Source organism: Pholis gunnellus (genome assembly GCF_910591455.1).
Source record: "Pholis gunnellus genome assembly, chromosome: 15".
NCBI classification, from domain to species: Eukaryota; Metazoa; Chordata; class Actinopteri; order Perciformes; family Pholidae; genus Pholis; species Pholis gunnellus.
Window position 1 is genome coordinate 1703451 of NC_136542.1, and position 23737 is coordinate 1727187.

Consider the following 23737-nt stretch of genomic DNA (forward strand, 5'->3'; position numbering starts at 1 on the left):
GTTGTCAATTTAGCGAGCAGGAAAGTGCTGAGCGCAGGTCTGGAGGAGAGAGATACCAAAAACAACAAGCCTGTAATGAGAACCCTCTCCCCGGGACCCCGCCGGCCAATCAGAGAGCTCCCCAGGTACACATGAAAATGATGTCAACCAGGCCTCGTGTCCACCAAAGGGGGCTGAGCCGCAACCCGATAACGTACCCGTTTCCTGTGATGAAGCGGATCCAGCTGTCTGCATCAGGCCAGTTTCATCACCAACACGCAGAAACGGAGCGATAGGACTAATACTACACGATACGCTCAGAATGTGTGTGTTTGTGTGTAGGTATGTATGTTTGACAGCTTTTCATGGCAGTGTGTGTCTGTGTTTTGTGCCGATTGGTAAATGTTGGCATGCTAACAGGCTAAACAAAGGGGATGCCCGTGATAAATATACCTGCTGAATCAGCTTGTTAGCAACGACCCTGTTAGCATGACGGTGTTAGCATTTAGCTCATAGCACCGTGTGGATGTTAAACCTTTTCACAGTCCCGTTTTTTGATTTCAGAAAGATGAATTTAGATGAATAATCTCACGTAAAATCAGCTTAAAAGAAAGCAAAAGGCAACACTGAGTGAATATCCTTCTTCTTCTCTGCTCTATCTTCTGTGACCTTCACTTACTTTAACTCCACTGCCCGGGATAACGGGACTGTTTCATCACATCGCCTGTAAGCTGCTGCGGGTTCGTGACTGAAATGTAAACTCTGGTCACTGTGTGCCGTCGCGTGAGTGAGAAGTGAATGTAGAAATGGTGTTTTCAGGGATCCTCTGCGTGTAAGCGAGGGGGGAGTTGCTCTATCACTTTGTACAATCATATTGCACTCAAAGCTTGTGCTTCATGACTAATTGCTCGGTAAATAACGTGAATCCAAACCGAGGCAGCTGGGAGTCTAGTGGGCTCATTAGGATGAGTGGCGTCGCCGAACGAGGCGAACAAACACAACCTGTGATTACTCAAATCAGAACGCCGGTGCTCCAATCAGAACGAAACCTGACTTCATTTACATTTTGATGTTTTTAACATGTTTGGTCTGTATAGATATATAGATAGAGAGAGAGAGACGTACAGTGAAAGCAGAGAGAGCTGTAGCAACCAACAATATTACTTAAATAATTTAAAACGTTAAAGGCTCCATTACTTCTTGAGATCAGCTTTCACGGTTGCTAACCGGTAAACGGTGGTAAGCGTTCACCGCTCGCTACTCTGAACTGGAAACGGTTGTCACCATGGAAACAGCTGATACTGTTAGATCACGATCACGTTCGATGAGCATGTGATGAGCATGAGTTTCCCAGCATGGCTTTAATTGTATTCTTTGTCTTTATTATTTAAATGTGTAATGACGTCTTGGCAACGTTGTAAATGCTAAATGTCAGAATTTGGAGAAGCACAAGTAGTCGCAGCGTCACTGCCTAATAACAAAAAAAACATAAAACATTGTGTCTCCGTTCACAGTCTTCACCACTAGATTCTAAAATACATACAAACTGAACAGCCTGAGAAGGAAAATGACTGTTTTTTCTAAATTCTCTCAGCTCGTACATATTACACACACGCACGCACTCGCACACACACCATTACACGCCTACCTAGCCAACAGTGCACTGTCGGGCTACCCTAGCCAACAGGGAACTTGTGTTTCTGGTCATTTAAAAAATACAAAAATGGAATAGCAAATTTACTTTTAAGGTCTTTAACCAGTATATTACTTCAAATGTGCTTTTTAATTTTTTTAAAGAAATTGCCAAGAGGGGACTTGCATCTTTGAGTGATGTCTTCCTATCAAAGAGGGGACTTCACTATATAGTGGAGCTGCATGCACCTATTATTTCACCTAATGAGTCTTCACCTAAAACTGTTTCTTTCAAAAATGGATAGTTACACTTTAATGTTATTAGTATTTAGGCATTTCTCTGTGATACCAATATTATAAAAAATAATCATGGCAACTTTAAATAAGAATTATGTTTTAACTACAATCAGAAGTTAATTGGATGCATGCACTTATATCACAGACTGCAGTATTAGTAACAAGTTTACTTTATCTAATCTTCAACCATATAAAACACACACACAGACACACACACACAAATTGTAACTCAATGTTGAGTAGATCCTTGGGTTTATGTGGAGCTTAAACGTTTATTCCTGCCCTTAAAAACAGCAGTTGACTGCAGCATCACTTCACACATCCGACCTGCTGCACACTTAGAGCAGAACTCTGAATGGAAATATAAAGGTCATTTGCATATTGAAGGGAAAAAACATTTACTTTAGCGTCTTTCCACCACATTTGTTCCTACAAAGGTGAAACTCAAATGTTCATTAATTGCAGTAAAGTGTTTTAAGGGCAACCGAGAATTTCAGTTTTTATAAAACGGTAAGTTTTGCTTTCATGCCAGCCGGCATATTCCAAGTGTAGGCGTCGCTGTGGAGCGAGGCCGCTACAATCCTCTGAAATATAACTGCTCAGCGGAGAGCTGCTGGCTTCAGTGCCAGAAAAAACACATGCATCATAAAATATTTTAGAAAAAGGGTGAAAATAGCAGTTTGGATTTCAACTCATTTTCCCTTTCAACACCGCTACATTCCTTTGGAGGAGCATCGACTTGCTAAATTCCCATTCAACTTATGCAAATCCCCCCACAATGGCTGCTGTTGCGAAAGTGTTGCATACTGTAAGCCGGCACGCCCGAGCCCAACGCAGCGCTCCCTTCAGGTTTCACTGCGCTGTAGCTGCACGGGGTCGCTCGACACCAGGGAGGCAGGATGAATAATAGATGCGTGTTACTTCACCCTAGCGGATGAATAATTCAGGAAGAGGAAGGAGGGAAGGGGGGGGGGGGGGAACAGAGACGCACAGAGATGACCGAGCTCGATGCGCCGCTGTACGCTGGCTGGGTTTCATCTAAAAAAATACAGACTCACATGTGCCGTGACAATGCATCAGGCCACGTCCACAATGCACACTCACCGCAGGGACACGATGTACACACTAAGACATGCAGATACACTCAACTACCTACACATATGTAGCCAGGAATACAATGCACAGGCACTCACATGTCCCTTGGCGAGGCCTGGAGTGAACGGTGTGAATGGAGAAAGACAGAAGACAGTTTGGTGGAGGAGTGCTTCTGAGTTGTCAGCAGATTAGATGTCCAGTATAATTTGGAGTCTCCCTGCAGAGAGTGCGTGAACGCTAACTCCTGCACTGCAGTGATCCCACTCCATTTAAAAGTGCAATGTGTGAGATATGGCCAGGTTTAAATCATCCATCTAACAATTTTGGACATCTGTGTGTAATAAGCATTACATTCTTGTCGTCCTGCTAGTGTGGCTGCAGATTTTTGGACTACATCCACAATATGTTTTTTCCATGCCTGAAAACAAATATTGCATGATCCTTCACGCATCAAATTTACTTTAAACCGAACACTTACAAGACAAAGTTTTATCGGATTATGGCTGGATGAATGTGGTCAACACACTCGTTTCATTGTCTGTTCGCTCACTCGTAGCTCTGCCGGGTGGCTGAAGTCCCTGTCGTACTGTAGAGCATTTATGCTTTTTGTTTGTTTACAGTTTCTTTGTGGACTTCACAATAGTTGTGCAGAACAAAATAAGCATTGATGAGAAAAGGAAAGTTCTCCGTTTAGTGACCATCGCCCTCCTCACAGCTGCAAACCGTGACTTCAGACGTCCGCTCCGTAGGGCTGATAACGGCGCTGGATTGATGTTTGTTTACTTCCGGCGGCGCGACGAATCGGGGAAGGACACGTCGTGACTGATACGACCCAATCAAGTAGCCAACGCGGGTGTCTGCTTCATCGTTTTCAAAGGTCCCCGTTTCCGCCCGTCCACAGTACAATTCAACGCCGGAGTTTTCAAACTGAAATGGCGCCGGTAGCGTTTTGAAACGTCTCCGTTTTTGGGGTTGTAAAACTCCAAACTAGTGTGGACGCTACAGCATGAACGTAGCAAAAGATGTGTGTTTTAAAACGGAAACATAGTAGTGTGGATGAAGCCTTAGTCTGCCTAGTGAGTGGTGTCACTATTACCTCTAAGGATTATATGTATTCAAGGTGCTTACTGGTCTGAGTGCCAAATAACAGGGTTGTTTGGCTAATTAAAAACCAAAAAGCTAATATCTTCCCTCAACACTCTCATTACTTGCTGATGGGAGAGTTTAGATCCCAGTGAATGACGACAGTCTGAAGTCATATTTAGATATTATTGGCTGGAGGAATGCCAGCACGGAGCTGTTAACCTTGGGTGTTTTCTGGTGCTGTTGTCGCTGTGATTCGCTCCGCTGGCTGTTTTCTCCGCAGAGTTGTTTTTGTTGTGACTCATCCGTCTTCTGTCAGCAGTGACGGGGAGAGAAATTTCATCTCCGTAAGAAAAACCCATCCTTCAAAGCTGTCAGCAGAAGCACTCATCAGCACATCCTCGTCTTACCCTTTTTCCGTGTCCTTTTCCGTTTCCTCTTTTCTGTTCTTTTTATTTATTTTCTTACATTTCCTCTTCTTTCCTTTTCGTTTCCTGTCCTTATATCATTTCCTTTTTCTTTTTAATTCCTGTACTATTTTCTTTCCTTTCAGACATCACCTTTAGTTTCCTCATTTAATTCCTTATCATTTCCTTACCTTTGCTTCTATCTTTAAATTCCTCTCCTATATTTCCTTTACTTTCATTCGTTTCTAATCCTTTTATCCTTCCTCTCCTTTAGCTTCATCTTTCTTTCCTTTCCATTAAATCACATTTTTGAATAGTTTACTTTACTCTCCTCTCATCATCTTTCCATTTCCTTTCCTATATCTCCTTTTCCTTTCCTTTGCTGTTTCCTTTCTTTCACTTCCTTTTGTTTATTTCATTCCTTTTCTTTTCATGAGTTCACTGTCATTTCTTTTCAAAACGAGATGCGTTAATTACAGCATTTTACTCCGTTCATTATTGTCCAGTTAAGTGAATAATTACCATGAATAAATGATACAGTCACTATTTCATGCTCTTTTTTCTGTTTTTCCCAAAGAGCACAAACATTGGATGTGATTGTTTTGTTCCATCTTTCCTTTCACTCTCTGAAGCGTCCGATGTTGCCAGAAACAGGAACGAGCCTTGATGCAGGATGTTTACGGTATAATCATGAACCTTGTGTGGCGTTTAACATCTTTTAACCTCAAAGGTTCTCTATTCGACATTCAGAACATTAATGTAGCAGCAAACAGCTGCTGGCCTTATAAAGATAAAGTGGAGTATTGTCTACCTGACCATATCTCTCTGTGTGTGTGTGTGTGTGTGTGTGTGTGTGTGTGTGTGTGTGTGTGTGTGTGTGTGTGTGTGTGTTGTGTAATCTCAGTTTTTCTGTGCTTTGTTTACGTAGCCGGGCCGGCCACACGTGCCTTCATACATATTAGCGCATGTTAGCATGCCCCGCTAGCTAGCTAGCTATGTGCTGCCGCTCTGCACATGTTTCCGGTTACAGCTGATAACACCGCCCGGCTGACGGCCCTCAGTAATAACCCCCCTCAGGTTATCACTGTTAGCTGTTGTTTGCTCTGTTAGCACCGTTAGCTGCAAGCTCAGCCGTTACAGAGTCTATAGAAATGCTCTCAATTTCGTGTTTAGCTCCTTTTAATAATATCAGGTTCTTTTCTTTCACTGTAATAGTAGTGTGGCATTTTTCTACTTCTTCTGGTGGTGGAATAGTGAGCGGGTAAAAGAGAGAGGAGGATGACATTTGAGAAAGGTCACAGGCAGGATTTGAACCGACGTTATCGTGTTATGCACCTTGGCCCGAGTGCCACCAAAGCCGAACCGAGTCGTCCTCGTCTCCGACTGACCCGACTGGTCCTCTGAAGGTCACCGGAAGATTAATGAGCTGATCGCTGACAGAAGAAATGTGTCCGACGCCGCGGCGGCCTCCCCGTCTCCCTCCTCCTGTAATGATCATCATTTTCTCTTATCTACACAGCCGCCGACTCGCTCGCAGCAGGTCATTCAGAATCAGTCCAGAGGACATACCTGCCTTTCTCTCCCCCCCCCCCCCCCGCCGCCGCCCATTATTCTCTCTGCCCTGCTGCGTCTCATCCCTGTCGAGAGGTGAACGCCTCATTATTCTAAATTTGGTTACCACCGGGGATTTGGGGATACTGCCCGGTCTGCTGTGGTGCTGAGGTGAGCTCCGTAGGTAGTTTTCAGTCTCTACAGATTTTCATTGAATAATAACAGGTTTTCTTTAAAAGCGACCCATTGGTTTAAACCTTTTTAAACCTATTTATTACAGTTCTAAATGAAAAACAGCTACAAGAATCATAAAAAGACATCCGATGATGAAACCGTAAAATCTCCAATCTTTTCATTTAAATGGCTCATAGTACCTGAAAGCAGTTCTGCAAACACTACACTAGTGTGTACGTGAGGTGTATAGTTATGTACAGTCACTAGATTTACACGAGAGAAGAGGTGGAAGGTAGTTTGGTAGCTTGGACAGGATAAATGAATAACATAAGATGGATGTTTCCTCTGGACTGTAATGTTCATCCGACCGTGAGACGCGGAGAACAATGATGAGTCTGAAATGTCGTTAGTGATAAAGCGTAATGTACGATGATACACAGGGTTGTATCACAGGGCACGGCGATGCACAACATCTCCACAGCCAAGGACAGACTGGAAGGTTGTCTGCACAACTACGCAGACATCCTTTAATTCTAATAGAAGAGAATAAAAACCTGATTTCAAGTTCTAATGGCAGGAATCCTTAAATGTTCCCTGCGTTTGATGACTCTATTGTACAGAGTAATGCTACGTGTTTCATGATGTAAAGACTGTTTTGGCGACGTTCCTTGACAGACAGATGCTAAACTAATATTTATTTACATACAAGTGTCACAAATTATTACGGAAATGACTCCCAGTGACATGTTTATTTGCCTATCACAGTGTTGTTCGTGTCATTTTTACAAATTATACATCATACGAACGAAAATAAGACGTTGAAAGCTTCTCTTCCCGACACGCTGACAGCTGGATGTGTCTCTGATCCTCTTTTTTTCCTCCCAGTCTTCTCTCGTTGCCTCAGGTTTCTCCTCGCCGGCTCGTTAATTAGCCGTTCTCCTTTTGAATTACACTTAAAACGGAGTCAGTGCTGTGGCTCCGGGTCAGGGCTTCTCTGAGCTAATTACCACTTAGCTCCAAGTGCCACTCTGTGTTGTGTTTGGCCGGATTGGGGGGGATAAGTGAGCGCGTGTGTGTGTGTGTGACAGACAGTGTGTGTGTAAGGGTGTGAGTGTGTGAGTGTGTGTGTGTGTGAGTGTGTGTGTGTGTGTGCTGGTTCTCTAAAAAGTCAACGTTTTTTTCTTTCATGTGTGTTTTCTTTTCTTTGTTCTTCAAATGTGTCATTCACAAAGGCTCACGATCACACACACGAAGACTTCTCTTTGGGCAGACGTGTGTGTGTGTGTGTGTGTGTGTGTGTGTGTGTGTGTGTGTGTGTGTTTGGAAGAACATCAAACGATTAAAAAAAACAACAAAGACGCAAAATGACAATAAAGAGACACGAAAGAAGCACAAAGAGATAAAGAAAGACTATAAAGAGAGAAAAACGACGACAAAGACACACAAAACAACCACAAAGTGATATCAAGTTACCGTAAAAAGACCACAACACACAAAACTGCTACCAAGACACGCAAAATACAGACAAAGAAAACAAAACGGCTGCAAAGTGACGCAAGCTTTCCACCAGAAGACTCGTGTTCCCCGGGTTGTGGTTTCATTGTCACGGTTTTGTTGCCTCAACCTAAGTTGTTATGTGCGACACGAAAAAAACACACAATTCGTGTCTCTGTACACTAAACCAATAGATTGCATTTTGTGACTATTTCACTGAAAAAAACAGAAAAGGAAGGAGGCATATTCTGCCAGTTAGCCGGTTGCTTCTCTTATATTCTGGCTCCTTTTCTTTTATATTGGAGAGTGTGTGTGTGTGTGTGTGTGTGTGTGTGTGTGTGTGTGTGTGTGTGTGTGTGTGTGTGTGTGAGACACGAGTGTATGTGTTGTGTTGGTGTAAAGTTGTAGAAGTTGGAGTGTGAAGTTTTCTGTGAGGGGTTTTCTTACTTCTGTTCTCCAGATGTCACACTTGACTGGATAAGTGATGAATGCACGCGCACACTCTCTCAAACACACACACACACACACACAGACAGACACACACAGTCAGTGACATTCACTGAGGCACACGTCACACTGTCTTTACAGTGAGTCATTAGTGAGTTTGCATCGCACACGGTTATCATGTGAGAATCCTCCCATCTGCTCCCACTCTGCCCGGCCTCATTACCGGGGGCTCCCGTTGATAACAGACGCCTGCTTCTTTTCTAAAAAGACTCCTTAAATTATTCAGTAATTAAGAGGTTTGTGCTGTTGGGTTTATTCTGGAAACCTGCCTGTCTTCCTCCTCCTCCTCCTCTTCCTCCTCCTCCTCCTGTACTGACAGCTCAGCAGGAGGAAACTCCTCACGGAGCAGGAGTGAACTTTTCCTCTTGTCCCTCTTGATCTCAGAGATCGTAATGAGCGGGGAGTTATTGACCTTTTCACTTGCGGAATTTTGTTGACTACAACCGGGGAAATCTCGATGAATATTGGGAGGTGAACACACCGATATATTGCTCGGGACATTTTGTTCCTGTAATGATATTACTTCTGCCACAGAAGGTTGTGTTTTTACTCAGCGGAATATATTTAAAAAAACAACTTGTCAACAGATTCTAATGAACTTTGGGAGGTTTGGGCCGAAAATACAGAGTTACATTTCTACAGAGATGCAAATGATAGATTCTAGAAGAGTTTCTAGTCTAATCACGAGCTAACTTAAACACTTCTAGAGACATTTACAGATCAGCCTGATATTCCTATAGTAAGTCAGTTCATTTTGGTTGTTTTCAACTTTACGATTTACTTCTAATGTGTCGCGAGTCAGACGTCCAGAGTTGTCTCAACACAACAGCACCTTTAATCACAGTGTGTTTGCTGTGACCACAATCTTAACCAGTTCAAAGTTGCCACGCACAGATGTTGTAGAAGGCGACTACTTTAAAGCGTCGGCGTGGCACATAAAACGATTGGTTTCATTGTTTTGTCCGATGTCGATGTTCGTGTCAGACAATCGAATAGTTTGAATAGATCTTTCTTTTCCCTCTTCTCCTCCACTCTGCTGTGTTCACACAGCATGAGAAGTGTAGACGACGTTTCATCAATCACGGCTTAAATAACCACTGTTGCTGCTTCGTACGTGTTGTGGAAGTCCCACACATCCCCGAGGAACTAAACGAGGTCCTGTCTGGGTTCATGACATCATCTGGAGGTGTATTCACCTTATCTAGCGAGCCGCACGTCGTCTGGTTTACGACGGCTCTGTGAACCCCAAATACACAGTTTTACTGTGATTTCATTTCAATAAAAAGGAATCTGACATAACTACATAATGATGCCGATTTGAAGAAAGTGTGAATTCAGTTCAGGCAACAACTTTTAAAATGTTTTCTGAATGGAGCTCGGATAGATCGGTGCTATGCTAAGCTAACACCGTAGCTGCTCCATCGACACTCAACATAACGTCATCTAGGCGTAAATACGGCAGCGTCGGTATCAATTGTACCATATGAGTCATGCACAAACATTTATAGACACAGTTGTGTCCGGTCTCTCTCTGAGGTATCGTAGAACTCTGGGTGAACTTCTACGCTCACAATATTTGAATCCTCCATTCCTGATTCCAACGTCAGGAGGAGAATCTCGACCCCGATGAGCTTTAGCGACACACCGTCACGCAAATGTCTCGCTCGAGTTGAAAAATGTCCCAAAAATGGTCAAGTGGCGTCATTCTTATCTCGAGTTTATGATTCAATTATCTTCAAGAGCAGAGTTCTTGATAGATCGAGGCTCTTAAGTTGAGTGTAAATAACTTCCCTCTTCTACCGTCCTCATCCCTCCATCCTTTTCACTCTCTTCCTCACGTCTCTCCATCTTTTCATCTCGTTTCTGCAGCTGATGATCAGTGTTGACGGTGATATTGTAGTTGGGTTGTGAGGTCTGCTCCCTCATGCTTGGCTAAGTGTGTGAGTGTGTGTGTGTGTGTGTGTGTGTGTGTGTGTGTGTGTGTGTGTGTGTTCAGAGTTTAACCCCCGGCGGTGCTGCTGTGGACTCGGGTCAGTGTAGGTCAGAGCGGAGGCGACCGATACCTCCGCTCCCTCTTCACCTCCACCTCTCCTCCTTTTTACGTTTCTCCTCTCTCTCTCTGTTTATCTCCCCCCTCCCCCTTTTCTCTCTCTTTTCTAATCTCTCTCTTGCTGTCCATCCTTCTCTTCCATGTCGTTCCTTCCACTCTTCTTTTTATTCAACATTCCTATCGTCCAACTTTCTTTCCATTGCTTCTCTCTCCACACGTTTATCTTCATGTCTTCTCTTTATTGCTCTTATTTCCCTCCTCACTTCCTCGTCTCCTTTCTTTCTTCTTCTATTCACCATCCTTTACTTTCCTAACCCATTATTCTCCATCTCTCTCTTTCTTGTTTCTCTGTGTGTTTTTTCTTCCCTCTACTTCTTCTTCCTGTTCCTTTCTCTCTCTCCACCTCTTTGTCTTTCTGTCTCCTCTTGATTCATTATTTTCCTTTCCACTGCTTTATACCTTCCTCCCTTCTCTCTCCATTACTTTATTCAAATCTCCTATTTCACTGCCTCTCTCCCTCCAGTGCATCCTCCTCTCCTCTCTCCTTCTCTGTCCTCTCTCTGGTCGAGGCCATTTTCTAATTGATGATGTCACAGTGATCTGGTGCCTCCTGGATCAATAAAAGGAATGTGAAAACCCCAAAAACCTTCTCTGTCCTCTCCTGTTCTCCCTCCCTCCATTGCATCCTCCATACTCTCCTTTTCCTTTCCTCTCTCCTCTCCTCTCCTCTCCTTTCCTCTCTCCTCTCCTCTCCTCTCCTTTCCTCTCTCCTCTCTTTTCCTTCCCTGTCCTCTCTGCCTCCATCCTCTCCTCTCCTTTCCTCTCTCCTCTCCTCTCTTTTCCTCTCTCCTCTCTTTTCCTTTCCTCTCTCCTCTCCTCTCTTTTCCTTCCCTGTCCTCTCTGCCTCCATCCTCTCCTCTCTTTTCCTCTCTCCTCTCCTCTCCTCTCTTTTCCTCTCTCCTCTCCTCTCCTCTCCTTTCCTCTCTCCTCTCCTCTCCTCTCCTCTCCTTTCCTCTCTCCTCTCCTCTCCTTTCCTCTCTCCTCTCCTCTCTTTTCCTTCCCTGTCCTCTCTGCCTCCATCCTCTCCTCTCTCTGGTCTAGGTCATGGATGCAGAGCTCCCCAGGGTGCTGTTATGTAAGAGCTTAGCGTGCTGATGTGATGCAAGGGGAAGTGTTTAGGCGGCCGAGCTGCTCAGACCCCCACCGCCTCACACACACACACACACACACACACACACACACACACACACACACACACACACACACACACACACACACACACACACACACACACACTCCTGCAAGCAAGAGCTGTATGCAAGCTGGCATTTCAGCGTGAGCGTCTACTTCTGCTCAGACTTCTTGTGATCTGTGATGTGGAAGCAGAATATCAGAGCAGAGCAAACTCTCACACGTTACATGAAACTATAATGAATAATATCAAAAAGCTCATTTATTACCATCACGATGGTTGATTCTTGTCATATGTGGACACCAGAGCATCTCACCCAACATTAGGTGTGTTTTTAACAGGAAATGTCGTCGTCTTTAGTCTTTGCTCTGACAAAGTAACCGTTTACTCGCAATAGCAGATACATTTATTTAAATGGGAATATTGTAGGTTATTGCTTTCAGTATAACTATGAATTGAATGATTTATAATAGCTTCCAACATAAATTCACCCGCTCTTCAGGTCCGTGGATCCACTGCACCACACGCTCTCTTTTTAAATCACACAAACGAGACACTGTGTGGACGGAAGGAAGCGAAATACTGGAAAACCACGGCGGAGGCTGCCTGGTGACCATACGGCCTCCATCCCTCTCTAATGGAGCAATTAGTCACAGAAACAGACTGAGAGTGATTATGAGCAATCAGGCTGTACAGAGAAGGACCACTGATGGGAGTGAAGGGGGGAGGGGGGGGGGCAGGAAAGGGAGAAAGGGGGAGGAAAGGGAGAGGAAAAAAAAAGAACAGGAGAGACAGAGGGACGAGTAAAAGAGAGAAATAAGACTAGAAGAGCTGAGGGCCGTCTAGCTGCTATTATACAAAAAAAGGTGAATTAAGTCATTCAAGGAGGACTTTTCTTTTTTGAACATCGACCAGGACGGATGTTGTTCAGCCTCCCAGCATGCATCAGACAAATCAAATGAAACGGGCAGAACGCTCGTATTCTAAGGAGGACAATAGGTCGCACAGCTAAAGACCCTCATTTGTCAACATCAGCATGGCGGGGCGATATAGATCCATCTTTGATGTGTGTGTGTGTGTGTGTGTGTGTGTGTGTGCGCGGGTTTAACCCAACCGCTTGCAGATGCAACATGGCAGTGGTCTCCATGGCTACGGCGAACGCGGCTCCGGGGTTGGCTCTAATTAAGGAGTTAATTACCTGCTGTGGAAATATTTATCACCGTCGGCTGACGGGGTCGTCGTCAGCCGACGGCTGAGGGGCAGAGCGGCTGTTCTCACCGTCAAAGAGCAAAGACAATATTTAATAACGTCACCTGAACACAATAAGAAAGTGTTCAGGAGGCTCAGAATCACAGCATGTGATGTGGAGGAGAATGATTTTTATCAACATAAGATGTCAACAACTTTGTATGCGCGCCATCATTCTGCAAAACATATTTATAGATTAATATACAAGTTATATATTGAGATTTTTTAAATGTTTATCTAGCGGTGAGGTTGCAGATTGCATCCGACTGACTGTCCCTGGTGGACCGGTCTCTGCTGGAGGATCTGGGTCTGTCCCTGGTGGACCGGTCTCTGCTGGAGGATCTGGGTCTGTCCACGGTGGACCGGTCTCTGCTGGAGGATCTGGGTCTGTCCACGGTGGACCGGTCTCTGCTGGAGTCTGAGCTGAAGGAGGTTCTGGTGAACCTGCATGAGTTCATCTGGTTTCACCAGAATCCGACCCGGTGGCTCCGATGACAAGCATCAAGAATAACTCTATAGAAACAGACCATCTTCTCTCTGATGGTCTCTTTACTGATGGAGGTCTGATAGAGGATCAGGACTACACTGAGACTGGTTCATATAGAGGACCAGGACTACACTGAGACTGGTTCATAAAAGTTCTTTAACATGCAGACTCTTCGAGGTCAGATGTGTAATTCTTGTAGAGAACAACAATCACATTGACGTTCAGCCCGGTCAAAGTGAGAACGCAGCGACGAAACGTTAATTCTCTCTTTTGTCCGTTAACGTTCCCGGCGCTTCCCGTTGCTAACAGCTCGGTGTTTATTGTGTTGCCCTAAATTTACAGCACCTCCCTCCTGAGCTGTGCTGCATCGCGGTGAGGCAGCGAATAATCACTGTAAACATGATCACAATAATAATGATAGTAATTGCCTCCGCTAGCGCTGCCAGCAGCTCTCCAAAGCCCTGTTTGTTTTCTGATCCCTCTTCACAGGAGTCATTTTGGTCTAATGGTCCGTTTAATCTCCCTCTTTCTCTCTTTCTCCCCCTTCCCTCTCTCTCCATCTCTGTTCCCTCCTTCTCTTTGTCTGAAACGGAGCGTGCAGCACACTAAATGGAGATAATAGAGGCTCCATTTTGCAGCTGAGAGGGTAATTTGCTAACTCTTTGAAAACATAATTCTCATAACAGCCGATTGTTCCTTTTGTCGTAAGTCTAATTCAATCTGCCTCTGCTGTTGTTTTTACTATTTTTAAGGGTTGTTTGCAGTTTTAAAAAGTTCCTCAGTGTGTCTCAAAGCATCTTCAACCATGAACACCTCAAAGCAGTGAGGAAAATATAGAAGATATGTACCCTGGATAAACAAACGTATGCTGATGGGATCCTCGATACTGTTCATACATAGAATGATGAACAAGCTGTCTTTGTTTTTCAAAAAGATTTGGATAAATATAGCTCTGTCATTAGTCAGATATCAATTTCTTTGGTTTAAGGTCCAACAAAAAGTCACTCGGTGTACAAAATCAAGTTTGAAACAACAGCGACCTGCAACAAACGGAGTGTGAGCTCAGGTGAGCTCCTGATAAATCCAAACCTCTCTAATGAACAACAGGGGAGGCGGTGAAAGATGTGAAAGCCCCGATGATGTTGGTGAATTAAGACTCGCGTTAGACAGACGCTTAATTACCTGTGAAGAGCGATGATGTTTGTTTTACCGTGCTGCTGCATTTACACTCCGCGTAATGTGTCTGATTAGATAATTGATGATCTACATTAACAGCAGAGGTGTGAACTGACCTTTCATTTATAAATCATAGCTGGAATTAATCCACCAATAACAAACCGGGCTCAGGTTCACTATAAATCCGATTCAGACTGAACTAAAGCCACGGCAGCAGCCCGGTGAGGCCGTAATGATCTTTATCCACCAGAAAACAAAACAGCTCGATTTGGATTTTAAATAAAAAGGACGAGCGTTCCAAAGGTTATCCGTGAGTAAATGATGTCAAGTGCTGCTTGAGTCTGACTCAAAGTAAACACAAACTAGCCCTCTGGATTAGCATGTGTTGCTAACGGTATGGAGGTCTTCTTCTGGGTAGATATAGATCTATTCAGTGTGCGGCTTTACTTGAGTCTGCACTAACAGGCTCTACAGCGAAGAGACGGAGTATGTTGTTATCGAAACCACAAAGGATTCATCTTTTATCTAAACTCAGACCAATGGATGTTGAGCTGAATCTGACAGTGTAGAGTTTAGACTAAGCTGGACTTTGTTAACCTGAGCTGGACTTGGGCTCAGCTCTGTTTTCAGCTTTAAGGGAGACTTTGCTGGCTTTGTGTCGTTGCTGTGTGGGCGGTATGAGCAAATGAACGATGTTAGGCTTTCCTTAGTGTTGCTCCTTTTAAGTCTGACATAGAATATGTTAGCTCTGTTAGCATTATGCTCTAAGTGCACGTAAACAAACGAATGCAGTAAGCTGCTAGCAAGTCTAATGCAGCTTCAGAATGTTTACAGCTCATTCTGTATCTGGTATCGACAGGTCTCTTGTGCTTTGTGACACTCGGCCTCTTTCCTGTTTACCAGCAGCTCTGTGCGTTGAACACAAAACAACCAGACAATCGTAAAGCTCCTGCTCTGAAACATCATGAAGGACTTGGACATCAACAGGTTTGTGGATATGAACAAATATCTCAACGCCGACCTTTGAGAGAAGGAGTTTGAAGGAATGAAGGAGGGAGGCTGAGTTCACACGGTCCAACAAGTCCACCGCTGAAACACTTTGAAAGAAACACATTATGACACAAAGAAGCAAAATGGCACCAGCGGCTCCGGCACTGTTCCATCTTCTGACGTGTTAAACGACGTGTCAGGACATCGACCCGTCAAACACAGACGAGCAGCGTCGACGTGGGATTCACTGACGATGAGGCACGGGGTCGTTTTACGTTCATCTGAATATGCACAGCATGTAAATGGAATATATATGAATGGAATATTAACTTATTAGGAATATTCTCTTTTTTTGGGGAATAAGGGGAAAAAACAGAATATTTGGTGCATGTAAACATCGTTGGTGTAATGAAGCATTTAGACTGAATAAAAGGAAACCACCAATATGCAACATCAGTTTGTTTTTAAGTGTCTTTATTCACTGCCCACACATGCAGCCCATCCACACACCGGTCTGACTCCACGTTAACGGAGCTGAGACAGGAACTTTGAGGTTGAAGCCCAGTTTTTTCTGTAGAAAGCACTTTCTAACAGTCTGCAGACACACCGCATCATCTCAGAGGCGTTGGAGCGGAGCTACAGGGCGACTGACAGACTGGCAGGCTGGTTTCTGTTTTTTTTCCCCCTCAGGAGGAAACTTGTCCCTAAGTCAAATTAGATCCGCTGACATCTCCTCAACCCCCCCTCTCGCTGTATGTGTGTCTGAGCGCCGCAGTACATCTGAGGCCTCAGAAGACGAGTCGTGGGAACGAACGGCAGAGAGCCGAGGAAAAGCGCGCCGCGCTCCGTCACAGATGGCGCCGCCGAATGCATCTGAGAGCATCGTGCTCTGCCGGGGAAGCGTCAAATTGAATTTGTCGGAGGAAAAACAGGTGTGCTGAGTTAGATGCTGTCGTTTTAATGTGGCTTTCTGTCTCTCTCTCTCACACACACACACACACACAATCTTATACTCATGTGAGCACACACACATACAATGCAGTTAACTCAGCCTTTTCAATATTTCATGGCAGCGCCACTTGGCGTAGGTTTATTGGACCCCGAGTCTCCTTGACACTTAAAACCTCATTCTATTGGCTCCATTTGTGAGGACGAACTGGGGACGATGAGTGTCGACGGACACGGTGTGTTTAAAAGATGCAACAGCGTGCGGCTGGTATCGTTTTCACCTCAATCAGTAGGTCGGAAACCAAAAAAATGTGCAATCGGTGCTTCTCAAACAGTAACGTTACATTAAAAGTCTTTCTTTCGGAGTCATACAAAGTCATACATTGTGATTTAGTATCTGTGTAACAGGAAGGAGTCTGGCATTTAATATCTCCAGTGTGTATTTTCAGGGAATAATGGGCCCGTCGGACCGATGCTCAGTCGTGTGTGTGTGTGTGTGTGTGTGTGTGTGTGTGTGTGTGTGTGTGTGTGTGTGTGTGTGTGTGTGTGTGTGTGTGTGTCCCTATAAACGTGAATGTGAGCGGGTGCTCCAGGCACAGCTAATAACTTTTTGCCTCTTAGTTTCTTTCCCCCGATATCTGAAGAAACACATCGTGATGCGTTTGAAAGCAAAGAACAAATATGGATTTATTTCCCATCAAACTGCTGTTTTTTGTTGTGGATCCATCTGCTGCTTTGGTCGGAAGCTCTTATTTGACCTTGAAACGAGACATTGAGTTGGGAAGGTTTTGTCAAACTACTGTTTCATAAGAGTTCAAATTTAGGAAAATAATTATAAATACTTTTGCATCTGCAAGAAGCATAGAAACCAAAGCAGTTCTTCCATTTGAGCCTCAGATGCGTCTGTATGTAATCAATAGACAAACGTACTCAACCAGCGAGGAAAAGACACTCGTGTGGTGTATCGTATGGAAACCTCACACCTTGTTGGTATTCAGGAGCTCCAGCAGCCGGTTCAATACGTGTCGAGATTAGCACGCTCCCGTGAGTCGGCCAATCACAGTTCACGGTACACGGTTTTACCAAACTGAAAATCACCCAATCCTGACCCAGAGACGAGCCTGTGTGTGTGTGTGTGTGTGTGTGTGTGTGTGTGTGTGTGTGTGTGTGTGTGTGTGTGTGTGTGTGTGTGTATTTTACTTCGCTTAACATTTGCATTTATTTCCGTTCATTTCTTGTATGAGTTTGAATATTTTGTGTATTCTAGTGTGTATTTCCTGCTTTACTTTTGTGTGTGTGTGTGTGTGTGTGTGTGTGTGTGTGTGTGTGTGTGTGTGTGTGTGTGTGTGTGTGTGTGTGTGTGTGTAGCCTTTATCTGTCCCGCTGTCTGCCTACAGATGGGATGTGTCACATGCTGAGCTGACAGGCGTAGTGAGGCGGGGGAGGGGATGGATCGGTGGGGGGGGGAGGTGTGTGTGTGTGGGGGGGGGGGGGGGAGGTGTGTGTGTGTGTGTGTGTGGGGGGGGGGGAGGGGGTCATTTTAACGTGAGTCAGCCTTCCTCTGACCTTCACCATACGACTGATGTCCGATGCAGCCGGAGGAGGTCCGCTTCAAAAGGCGTTATGAATATTCAACGTTTCCTCTTCCTCCTTCCTCCAACAGGCGATCCATCATTCATCAACATGCCTTCACAGCCGGGTGGAGTCGTGTGCGACCCTTCTCTCTGTGTGCGTTTCCTATTTCTGCCAAATGTTCTCATCCTGAGTCAGTGTGAAATGTTCCCCGACAGAGTTAGTGAAGTATTTAAAGGATAATTCTGGTTTTATATAGGTTGTGTCGTGTTTTTGTCGTGTTAACCGCTGAGGTCTCATAGAGAAATATTGATTCGTGGCTTTAAGCCTCGGACTTTCTTTCCGCATCCGTGGACATCTGTGAACCTGAACATGATGCTCTCTCGGTTCCATTCGTACGATAATTGAGGGTCCATGTTCCACTCATTCTCATATATATACAGTATATAGATATATATCTATATACTGTATATAGATATATATATATATATATCGATCCAGAATGTTGTCTGCCTGGATTTCAACACCATTTTTCTTCTTTGTTTACCTTTGAAGACCTTTAATTATATAAATGTGGGTAACGGGGGATCTCCTCACACAACCTCTCTTCAAAACAAGCATCCTCTTTATCTTCTTCTTCTCATTGGCTGACCAGCTATAGGTGCATAAGCCGCCCACTGGACCGGAGCGTGGAGCCGGACTCTGTACTGACCACAGGGTCACAGGTTTTGGGCTGCCCCCCCTACGCAGACGGGGAAAGTACGACTTGGACAAAAGTATGATTGTTGATGCATCTTTTCAAGGATTCAAGGATTGTTTGTTGTCATCATGCAACACAGCGACGCACAACGAACAGCTGCAAACAAAAATACCTCTCCGGCCAGATAATATGGCCGACATCTTCACATAAAAGATTCAACGTGAGGGAAACATCGTCCCTCAACTGTGACTGTGTTTGAGCACCAAGCATCACGATGTAAACAGAGTCCAGCTCCTCTGGTCCCACCGGAGTCCTGCGGTCTGCTCGTCAGTGCGTTAGCCTTCATTTAAATGTGTGCGGGGTTCCATCTGAAGGGTGTGATTACTGCATCATCAAACGCTGTTATTGTTTCCACCTCGAGAGAGTCTGTGTGTGTGAGTCTGTGGCAGGAAGTACCTCGTGAACTAAAACTTTTCAGTCCTCTGTCCGTCCGTCGATGGACAGATTCGTGTCCTCGACAGCATCACAGCATCGTAGGAAGAGAGGAAGTTTATGAGCTGTTTTCCATGTTTTGAAGGTATCATAGTTCAGTAAGAAAAATACAGTATTTCCCTGTGAAATGTAGTTCTATGGGAAAAGAACAAAGTCAGTCAAAATATATCCTGAAGTAAAGTCATTTATCCACAGGTGTGTGTGGGAACATGACTATTTTTTTTACAAAAAACACTGTGTACCCGTTAAAAGTTTAAAGTTTGTTTTTGTAGAGAACACTTGAACTGAATTCTGACACTAATTGTTTCTTCTACTTGTTCTTCTTTTACAATCCACAGGAAGCCAAAGAGATAAAACATCCCAGCAAGGAGTCTGACTTCAGGGAACGTGCATTAAATATCTTATTACGCTGCCGAAGTCTAAAACTCTGTGGTAACATAAATGAGCAGGAGTAAATTATAAGTATGCAAACTGTCTTCAGGGGTTTATTTGTCTGCAGAATAACTACATGTGCTTCCAAAAGTACCTGTGTGTGTGTGTGTGTGTGTGTGTGTGTGTTAGTGCTGTGTTTGCATTCTCTCTCGATGCACCGAGCGCTGCTGCGGCTGATATATTAGCTCAGTAAATCTTTGTTCACACACTGACTAAAAGGAGCAGCGGCGCTCTCATCACAGTAAACAGAACAGCAGGAGGTGAAACATGCAGCTGCTGCTGTCTTTGGTTGTCCAAGACGAAATAATAACCCCAATTCAAACACAATAATACCACTAATACCACTCTGCACTGAGATAAACAGGCACTGTTCTCCCCTCACCTTTATTCTCAGCTGCACATGCACAGTACATGCAGGCTGAAGGTACATTTGTACCAATTCTCAGCCAGTATTTACCTCCAGGCACAGGTAGTGGTTCACGCTGTGCTTTTACGTCTCTGCATTAAAGACAATTTGTGCATCTCGGAGGATGCTTTCAGACATGTACTCTTCCTCTGAGGCGCTGTTCTTCAAGAAGGAGAGCAGATGTGATGCTCAGTCAGTAAAGCGTAGTTTTTACTCGCCGAGTGGTGCACGCGCCAGAAAAAATGACATGATCGCGGCCTAAACGTGCACAAAAGGCTCCGCATTGGGGGATGCGCCGCTCGGCCGTGCACCTATGAACCTACGCACACGCCATTCCTCAGATGTGACGCCACGGCTCCGTGAAGCCAAAGCTGAAGTCTATAGAAGTCTATGAGAAGATGACTCTACTTCTCTCTTGATTTATTACCTCAGTAAACATTGTAAACATGAGTTTATGGTCTCAATCTCTAGTTTCAAGTCTTCTTCAATACAGGTTTTCAGTATGAATTCTTTAATTGGCATCAACACAAACGCACAGCGACAGTCGAGCATCTTTACTTTGATTTCAAATGAAGCAGCGTTCAGCGTGGAGGCAGCTTTAGTGGACAAACAGGCGAGGAAGAAGAATCTGAGTCATGCTCCTGGTCCTGTGTGACGAGAGCTGACGCGACTCTCAGGGCTCATCTGTGTTACGCTGTTGGGAGGGAGGGAGGGTGGGTTTTATTCTGTGCATGCACACATGTGGTCTGAAAGAGTGTGTACGGAGTGTGTGTGTGTGTTTGTAGCTGTGTGACGGGAGATGAGTGTGTTTTCTGTGATGTTTGTGCATGTGTCTGTAAATGTAACATGGAAATGAGTCCGTGTCTGAGAATGTGTTTTTTTATTACAATGTCTGTGCATCTGTTTTTGTGGCGTGTGTTCTTTTTTTTTCTTTTTTAGTGTGTGTGTGTGTGTGTGTGTGTGTGTGTGTGTGTGTGTTTGTGTGTGTGTGACACAGATATGTCCTGACAGCATGCAGAGAGCTGGCACACGGCTGTCCTCTCCTCCACCCACAGTCCTGTCTGACACGGTAAACGTATCCTCACTTTACGTCTGTATTCCCCAATGAGAATCAGGACGAGTGCACACACACACACACACACACACACACACACACACACACACACACACACACACACACACACACACACACACACACACACACACACACACACACACACAGTTCAGATGGTGCAGAGCTAACACAGGGACCCTGCAACGAAGTGACAGAGTGTGGACTGTAGACTGTCCTGTTTAATTCCCACACCACCGTCACCGTGAGAGCATTGCTTTAATGGAGAGCGGCATCTCTGGTGAAAAAACAAAACCAAAAAAACAACTCAGTCCACAAAAGTTCTTGTTGATTCTGGATGGGAGCGATGGGTTGGCAGTGTGAATAACTGGCTTCCAGATTCATTTGGGTTTTTAGGTCACACTACAGGGCAGCTGGGCTGCTGCGTCACAGCTTTCAATGCTTCCAAAGGGTTCGAGTATTCATAAAAAAGGCACTTTTTCCCTTTTGCACACATATGTTTCATAGTTTAACGTTCGTTTCTGGCCTACACTGTATTGCCCTCAAAAAGTTCCTGTTTCGAGGGCTGTGTTGCCAACATTGATTGTAAAAGAAGTGGACGTAGTGGTCGTGACGTCTCTCGTTGGTTTGTGGATGTTTTGAAGCCTCGAGTTTGGTATTTTTCGCTGTTGCCATCTTGGCTTTTTGCCGGCAGTGAATGAAACCATGTGTGGACTGAGGAGGAGTGACGTAGAGACGCCGTGTACGTCTCTGTAGAGACCTGTCAATCACTGTGTAGCCCCGCCCCTAAAGCATGCTTCACACTGTTTACTGAGGTAGTAAATCAAGTGGGAAGTAGAGTCATTCTCTCATATTCTAAACGCAGTTTATTTTTAAATCATGCTTTGTGGGTGTGACATCGTCACCATTCATATACAACCAATGTGTTTATAACCAAGTCGTACACTAGAGCACAACGTTCTCCACATTTCAAGCTTCTTCATGTTGCTCTCAAAGTGCACCAGGTCGATGCGTTTTACTTTAAAACTGTAAACGTTATATATATTGCAGAATAACGATGTCACTTTTCTCTAATATTGTGAAGATTTTGTTGAGCTGTGTTATTCATTTGCACAAATCGTCAGGAAAGACGTTCGTGGACGTGCAGCAGCTGAAAGCGTGTTGATAGAGGCGCTCGCTTCGTCTAATCTCGCGTTGCCAGAACCACAGCTGGTAGAAAACACAAAATAGAAAAACACTTATTGTTCCTGAGAAGTAATTATGTCTCGTTTTATTGACGCCCACACACAGATTCTGAGTCCCAGCCACCAAATATTACACAATAATAAGAATCCAGACTGACCTCAGAGAGAGAGAGAGAGAGAGAGAGAGAGAGAGAGAGAGAGAGAGAGAGAGAAGCCGTGGCTTTGAAACCAACTCTGTTGGAGATTATACTGCAGATGAGCAGCACTGCCAATCTGCTGCACAGCTGCATTTAGAGTGTGTGTGTGTGTGCGTGTGTGTGTGTGGACGCTGTACTGTGTTTTGAACTGTTGTGTTTATCACGCAGAGAAACATTATCGATCATTAACGTCTCTCATTACATGGTGTTACTGCAGCAGGCTGAGTCGCAGCAGCACTTGTGTTGGATATTGATGGTGACTCCCAAACTATTTTATTCACGAAAACTATGATTAAATATGTTCGTCAACAGACTTTTCTGTTCCATGACGAAGGCGATGACAAGACGGCACCAACGGCATTAAACACCAACAGTGACGACATCAGAACATGCAACATGGACGAAGAAGAAAGACGGAAACATAGTAAAAAAAATAACTTTACCAAAATCTCTTTCCCTTAAATTTGTACTCTCGTCGTCTTTTCATCAGATAATGATGAGATTAAATCTAATGTCAAATAAATTTGATTAAAATTATAAAATGATGCACCAGAGTGACTGAAATGTTCAATAGTCTCCTCTGAGAGAGGACCTACACTAAATGAACTAAACGCCTCACAGAATGAACGACTGAAACGTTTTAATTATAACTATGAAGCACAAAAGTGTTTGAATAAAGAGTGAGACTATATCAGCTAACACAGTGAGCACTGCTCCCAAACTGGGTTATTAGTGTGTCTTGGTTGCCAAAACTGAAGAATATGTTTTATATTTTGAGTAATTAAGATGCTGTGCAGTTATACGTCAACTTCATTATGAAAACGTGACATAAAGGAACAAAAGCTTTATTGCAGTAGTCAACAACGTTTTCTGTAGTTTGTGTTTTATGATATTTTCCAGAAGAGGAGCATCCCGAATGGCTGCTGGAGACTAACCCGCACTGTTGCTGTCATTTAATAAAACGCTTTAGTGGACAGAATCTGATGGGAAGCTAAACTGGAGCGCCTCCTGTTGTGAAACAGGTTGATAAGCGACTGAAAGACACTAAGTTGAAGTGAAGCGCTGATATGCAGAGCGCGCTCATGAGCGCTGCTACTCGCAGCTGCTCGTGTTCGTTTTCCGTTTTCTTCACAGACCTGCTGTTCCCATCAGGAACCTGAAGGCCACCGTGGAATCTATTAAATCCGCTCAATGTATTTTTCTGCAGAAACCAGAATGACGAGTCGTAAAAAAATAACCAGCGCGGTGAAAAGTATTATTGGATGTATGTGAGGCGATGTCCTCTGTGAATCCCATTCGTTGGTTTATTTGTGCATTTCTGTACGTTTTTTGGTTTATCTGCACTAAAATGAAATCTTGATTATTGTTTGAT